This window comes from Adiantum capillus-veneris, chromosome 22, assembly GCF_014529385.1.
Source record: "Adiantum capillus-veneris isolate H3 chromosome 22, ASM1452938v2, whole genome shotgun sequence".
NCBI classification, from domain to species: Eukaryota; Viridiplantae; Streptophyta; class Polypodiopsida; order Polypodiales; family Pteridaceae; genus Adiantum; species Adiantum capillus-veneris.
This window is the reverse complement of record NC_140952.1, coordinates 70142371-70150067: the sequence shown is the minus strand read 5'-3', so window position 1 is coordinate 70150067 and position 7697 is coordinate 70142371. Positions and strand designations below refer to the sequence as shown.

The following is a 7697-nucleotide window of genomic DNA, read 5'->3' as shown; positions in this document are numbered from 1 at the left end:
AGAAAAACCTGATTTTTCACCTTGTAAATATCGAGACTTACAGAAGTTTCCAGATTGTATCGCAGTTTTGATAGTTAGATTGAGTAGATGGTTGATTTTGGAACTTTAGGGTTTGAGAATTGTAAGGTATACATACCACTTTTGGAACTTAATGAAAAAACCCTTTTGTCATTTTTAAAAACAAGTTTTGAAGTCTGTGAGTGAGTGTACTGTGTACGAGAGAGAGTGTGAGCTTCATCCTAATGCTATGTGTGCTCTGGTGGTTGGAATTGAGTGCAGAAAAGTGCAGCGTGTTGCCCCCGACGAGAGCTACGCGCCGATACCTACATTGCACGCGTACGGTTCGGTTTTGCGAGCTCCTTCTACGAGCTTCATCGGGTGTTTGGGTGAGCATACGTTGTTCGATTTTGCATTGTAGTATATCTACGCGTTCACATTGAGTAGAACTATACATTAGGAACTCTAGATTTTGGAAACGAAGACCTGCAGATTTCGGCGAGACATCCTACGTGATTTTGCACCGGGTGTTTTGGGTTGGGATTTTGGTTCATAGACCTTAGGGAGAGCGACCTATTGGTATTAGTAGGGTCTCCTTCAAGTTCTATGGTGTTTCGAGATTGTTTGATGGGTGTTCGGCTCTAGAAAGCATTGTAGGAAGTTTCCTCTTATGCACTCTTGAAGGCTGTGACTTAGACAATTGGTAGAGACCTCTGTAGGAATTAGTTAGGAGTCGGTCGAGTGTAGGTTGACACCTTATGCTTGCTTCCACACACCTGTGGGTCGAGCTTCGTCCTTAGTTGCTGACATTATATGTTTGGTGAGTTCTCTCTGTGCTGACGTCCGTCGCGGCGTATCCGTCCAACACCCATCTGCCCATATCTCAAATGCTTGTGTAGTTCCTGCCATCTCAAAAATTGGATTATGCATATCCGCACTGACCCGAGCTAGCTCCTCTTGTAATAATGTCTTCTCCTTCAATATTTCATCCACCCGGCTCTGCAGCTGACCGACTTCACACTCCAAGCTATCAATGCGTTCCCCCTCAGCCTTTTGTATCTCGAGGGTGAGGATCATAGCCTCCTGATTGCAAATAAACCAATTCAAGTCCGACAAACTCTGAACATCATCTTGAACTGAGAACACCCCATCCAACTTAACACTTGTAGGTTTAGCAAAAGGGGTTGTTTTAATGGTCTGTGTCACCGGGGTCTGTTCCCCTGAACCCTCGCGAACCTCCCATGGAAACAGAGTTATGGTACGGCTCTTGGTGTTGATTTTTGGCAATCCTGTCATAAAAGGGAAAAGAGTGACCTTCCCTGATGACTGCATCTTTTCATATGTGCCAGCCTGCTGACTTACTTCCTTGGCCCAATGTAGATTTAAGCTTGTCCCCACTAGGCATATCCCAATCTAACTTCCGACGCTTTGCATCACCCAAGCTCTACACATCTGGACTCTTAACAAAGCTCAGTGGTGTGGGTGTGAGAGGTACCTGCAGCACATACGAGAGAATTGCCTGCAAGTAAGGAGCCACCTTGATAGCAGACGGTGACCTCCTTTTATCCCTTGGCTCTAAAATCTGCAGTCTGTCAAAAATGAAGGATGCCCAATCCACCTTCTGCATGATTAATTGGGGCAAACGCCTCTTTGGACATATAGGCGGTTTTTGCCAACAAACAAACCCTATCCAAATACCAAAATAAGTGAGTATTGTGGAGTTTTCCACAATTCCGCACCATATAATAAGCCCTACTGCCTTCTGGCTGCCCAAATTCGGACCTCATCACCGCATCTGTCACTTTCTTTACCTTGTGCAAAGGATTGTGCGCAACCTTGAAGACCTCTGCCACCAAATTTGGGGAAACGTCCTTTCCCTCCATGATATAGCCAGCATTTTCGCTAAGGTGGCAAAGCTGCGGCTCTGCAAACTTATTCTTCTCCCAAAGTGCCCATGGTAAACATGCATACTCATAAAGGCCAACCCGACGCAACCATACCTCCGTATCACGATCATGAACGTCGAATATCTCATCGTTGACCTCCATCTCCTCCACGGCATTGTCTCCACCGGATTTTGCCCCCTCACTTTCCTCCATTCTCTGAATACTTTCGTTGCGGGGACGTAACAGCTCGGCCAATCGGCCATGGCCATCTTCATTGAACGGGTTTACGTCATCTCCTCCTCACCTAGCTCCTGCTCTTTAGGTGCTGTAGATTTTCTGAAGCTTTCAAAAGACATGGCATCGAAGGTGATAGTAAACTCACGCACACTGGTAAAACTTCTTTTGACGACGAACGCAGGATACTTGCATGCAAAATGAGTGTGGCCTTTCACCTCAAATCGTGCGCTGACCACCCATAATGGTCCTTATTCTGAAAGTACGTGTTAATACCACGCACACTTGTGTTGATTGTACCACTCACTTCAAGGGAATCTCCCTTAAAAACATTCCGGGTCATAAATTGGTGACTTCCTTGATGACATAACCCCTGGACAATGCCACCCAATGCAATTTCGCTGCGGATTTTCTCCAATACCACACTTTTGTCAAAACCAAATCCGACCACATTCTGCAACATGAACCCACTGTTGGACACTATATGGCTGTAAATGTTCCCCAAAGAGTCCTCCTTGAACTCCAACACTGGTTGTACCCATTTCACTCCAATTTCCTCAACCTTGTTTACCATCCATCTTGGAATCGCGGGAATCTTGCCATAAAATTTCTTCATCCTAAAGCCATTGATCGGTTCCACAACAAGTGTACCAAAAACATCCCTCAATCTGAATGTTCCTTGGCCTAATTCTTCTACAATCTGATAAGGCCCAAAGTACCTTAACTTCAGTTTTCTTGGGTGTGGTCCCTGTTGGGGTATAAAGCCCAATGTGGTCGCCCAGGTAAGTGGGCGGGCCGCCAGGTATGTACACATATTCTTTTGTTAAAGCCTAATAAGAACTCACTATGCTCTACATTTTACAGTAGATCAAGTTCACCATATCATTGTGCTCTTCTTCTCACACTCTCTCTCGCGTCGCACTTCTGCTCGTACTCCTTCAACTGATATCAGAGCTCAGATCGAGGCTCGGGGTAGCATTTGCAGGTAGCCAGAGTCACCTGCTCAGATTGGAGTGAGATTCGACAGGCGAAGACACGGCCCCAATTCCTGTGGGGAGGCCCAAGGGCTAGGTATTCTCAGAATTTCATTCTGAGGTCATCTCGGCCACCGTTCGGCTTCGACAAAGATCTGCGCAGTCCATTTTCGACTACGTGGCCTTGGCGGTGCAAATTTGGGGTTTCGGCCTACGAATGCAAGTGCTGAGGATATCTGCACTTCCAGAGTGCTAATTTGTGGCTATCTACACAACGAAGGACGGCTTACAGTTCTTGGAGGCGTGTCACATACGACACGGGCGCACCTATACATAGACTGTAGGCGACATCCACTAGTTCATCAGGTAGCTTGTGTTTGCTGCTTGTTATTCCAGATTTCATCCTAACATTGTAGGTACTTCCACATGGGATGTATTGTCAGCGATGATGTATGTCTGTTGAGGGTTTGCTAGCTGTGAGTCACGCAGCAAACAACCGCCACAGTGGTTACAGCATACCGTGAGAAATTTGTGGATGTATGACTTTGTGGAAATTCTATGTACTGTCAGATTTACTGCAGCCTTTTTTGAGGGTCGAGTGAGGTTTTATTGAGCTGGGGGATTCTCGAATGTTGAGATCCTTTCGGTGATACAGGTCTTGGAGCGATCCCTCGAGCACCCTTAGATAGGCGGTTAGGATGTATTGATTGTGAGTTAGACAGTTGGGATTGCATCTTTGCTTTACTGCCGTTGAGGCATTGTCATAGTCTATGCTTACAGGACAATGACTGGACAGTGAGAGACAGTACAGCTACAGGAAAGGTTTACCCACAGCTTACAGTGTTAGAGAGACAGTGGTTTTTTGAGCTGTTTTTGGTCTGTTTTTTAGTACACCATAGCCATTTTACAAAGGAGACTCTGCCGAAATTTTTGCAGAATCTGAAGCTTTCTTGGTTCATTTGACATGTTGATAGTGGTTCAGAGGACAGTTTACAGGGGAAACTCTGTCGAATTTTGCCTAGGAAAGTAAACTACTGTGAAGCGTAGTTATGGCTGGATCACAGGACACTGCTCTTTATAATATCAAGAAGCTAGATGGAACTAATTTCCCATTGTGGAAGAAGCAGATTTGGCAAGTGTTGGTACAAAAGAAGCAGATAAAACCTATAAAGCTCAAGGGGATAAAACCAGAAGATATGGACGAAGATGAATGGAGCGAAATGGATGAATTGGCACTTTCTACCATTATGCTGACTTTGGCAGAAAGCATTTACTTCAATGTAGCAGACGAGATGTCGGCTTATCAAGCATGGACAAAGCTGAGTGATCTTTATGAGAAGCAGAGTGCAGCTTCATAGGTATACTGGCTTAAGAAGCTTGTTCACTTGAAGATGAAAGAAGGGACCCCTATGTCCAATCATCTGAATGAATTCAACACCATCTACAGTCAGTTGTTAGCTCAAGGTGTCAAGTTTGATGAACCTGTTAGAGCTATGTTCCTATTGATCACATTGCCGAAAAGTTGGGACACTTTTTGCACAGCTTTGAGTAATTCTGCACCTCCAGATGGTTTGACCATAGCAGGTGTAGAAGGCAGTCTGCTTTCTTGCATTGGTTGCCATATTAGATTTGGTGTTGCACCAAATGGATGTCAAGACAGCGTTCTTGCATGGTGATTTAGATGTGGAAATTTACATGCAGCAGCCAGAAGGGTTTGTTGAGAACGGCAAGGAAGATTTGGTATGCCAATTGTTAAAGAGTCTTTATGGCTTAAAACAATCACCAAGGGCATGGTACCATAAGTTCCACAAGTTTATGCTTTCTCAAGGCTACAAATGTAGTGAGTTCAATCACTATCTATATACAAAGAAGGCTAAGGATGGTAGTTGGCTGATCCTTATTTTGTATGTGGATGACATATTGATTGCTGGCAAGCACTTGGAAGAAATTTCAGCTTTGAAGTCAAAGATGGCAAAATCGTTTGACATGAAAGACATGGGTGAGGCAAGTCATATACTTGGTATGAGCATTGAGAGAGACAGATCAAAGAAGTTGATTTGGTTATCTCAAACAGAGTATATTGACAAGGTTTTGCACCGTTTCAATATGGAGAAGGGAAAGGCATTGAGTGTTCCATTGCCACCATATGTGAAACTTAAGATTTTCCTGTGTCTGAGGAAGAATAGGTTGAAATGGATAAGATTCCATATGCGTCTGCAGTGGGTAGTTTGATGTATCCAATGATTGCTACTCGCCCAGACATTGCATTTGCAGTGGGAGTAGTAAGTCGATACATGTCAAACCCAGGCAAGAAATATTGGGAGGCAGTGAAAGGAATATTGAGATACCTGAAAGCTACAAAAAGTATGTGTATATGCTATGGGAGTCAAGCCAAGTGTAAAGGGTTTTACAGACTCAGATTATGCAGGTGACATAGACAACCGAAGGTTTACGTCAGGGTATGTCTTTACATTGGCTGGTGGAGCAGTATCATGGCGTTCTAGATTACAAGATTGTGTTAGTCAGTCTATTACAGAGGCCGAATATGTTGCAGCATCAGAGGCATGCAAAGAATCAATTTGGCTTAATCGACTAGTAACAGATTTGGGAATCAAAGAAGAGATGCCTCTGTTATATTGTGATAGTCAAAGTGCTATACAATTGGCTCGCAATCCAGTTTATCACTCAAAGACAAAGCATGTGGATGTGAAGTATCATTTCATCAGGGAAACGCTCAAGGATAAGCAGCTTCAGCTTGTCAAAGTTCACACCACAAAAAATCCTGTTGTTCTACTTACAAAAGGACTTCCCTAAGAGAGCTTTGCGCATTTTCGCAAGCAGTTAGGTGTAGGGTAGTACATCACTTCTCTACATCTCTTGTATATTATCTTGTATAGTAGCTTCTCTCACACTTAAAGTACCACATTGGACTTGAAGTGGGAGGTTGTTGGGGTATAAAGCCCAATGTGGTCGCCCAGGTAAGTGGGCGGGCCGCCAGGTATGTACATATATTCTTTTGTTAAAACCTAATAAGAACTCACTATGCTCTACATTTTACAGTAGAGCGAGTTCACCATATCATTGTGCTCTTCTTCTCGCACTCTCTCTCGTGTCGCACTTCCGCTCGTACTCCTTCATTCCCAACTTGGAATTGTACAACATTACCCAATCACCCTTCTGAAAAATTTTGAACTTAACCTGCCTTGTCATCCAAACTTGTCGTCTCTTTTGTCCAATATCTGCTGCATATGCACTATGAATCTGATCCTCTTCCAACTTCAACAACTCCCTCTGTCTATGCAATACAGAATCCTTAGGACTCATCCTATTTTGAACTACCAATCTCAGACTTGGAATCACATACTCCATGGGAACAACAGCCTCAATCCCATAAACCAATTTGAAAGGTGTCATCCTTGTGGCAACCTTATATGTTGTACGAAATGACCATAAAGCTGAATCCAATTTGTCATCCCAATCCTTTCTATTTTCTGAGATAATCTTTTTTAGAATTCTCACTAGCACCTTGTTTGTACTCTCAGCTTGACCATTTGCCTGCGGATGATATGGAGTTGACTTCTTGTGCAAAATCATATGTGTAGCTGTCAACTTAAAAAATACTGAATTCAAAAAATGCACACCTTGATCTGACACTAACTCAATGGGACATACAAATCTTGTCATAATGTTTGTATACAAAAATCTAGCCACGCTTATTGCTTTATTATCCCTCAAAAATACTGCTTCCACCCATTTGGTAGCATAGTCTGTTGCAACCAAAATGTATCTTGCTCCTGTTCTGCTAGCTTTCGATGATATTGGCCCAACAAAATCTAATCCCCATGTTTGAAATGGTTCAAGTGGTAAAACTAGGTGATCCTGCATCCTATCCATTGAAGTAGGTTGTCCAATCTTTTGACATTGCAAACATCCCCTTGAAAACTGATGTGCATCCTTGAGCAACAATGGCCACCACAAGCCAGCTTGCATGATCTTTCTCCCTGTTATTTCTCCAGAAAAATGTCCTCATGTTGTTCCATAATGGGCTTCCTGTAAAACCGCTTTCTGCTCATCATCAGGCACACATTTCCTGATGATCTGATATGCTCCCTTTCTATACTATGCTCCAGCAATAATCAGAAATTGCCTACTCCTCAATGCAAACTTCTTCCTTTGATCTGATGACATATTAGAAGGCAACACTCCATCTCCCAAAAACTGCAACATTTGGTCATACCAATTGTCAAAATTATGCCCCTGTATAGAAAACAAATCCGCATCTGGAAAAACTGATCTGACACTCTTGGTGTCTCCTCAAAATGCTCCAATCTGCTAAGATAATCCGCCACCACTGCATGTTGATTCCCTGGTGTATGCAACACTGTATAATCAAACTCCTGCAACAAAATCATCCATCTGGCAAGTCTACCCTCCAGCTTTGGCTTCTTAACTAAGAAGATAAGTGCTTGATGGTCCAGATGGAAAACCACTTTATTCCCCAAAAGTAATGTCGAAATTTCTCCAAGGCAAACTACACCCCTAAAGCCTCACGCTCCGTAACAGTATAGTTCTTCTCAGCCGGTTTCAACATCCGACTTGCATAATA

The 7697-nt window shown here is 43.4% G+C and overlaps 2 pseudogenes; both read right to left on the bottom strand.

Annotated features, from left to right (window-relative positions):
- Window positions 1–982: 982 nt before the first annotated feature.
- Window positions 983–1402, bottom strand: LOC147429551 (uncharacterized; annotated as a pseudogene).
- Window positions 1403–2167: 765 nt separating this feature from the next.
- On the bottom strand, window positions 2168–2691 carry LOC147429550 (uncharacterized; annotated as a pseudogene).
- Window positions 2692–7697: the final 5006 nt, after the last annotated feature.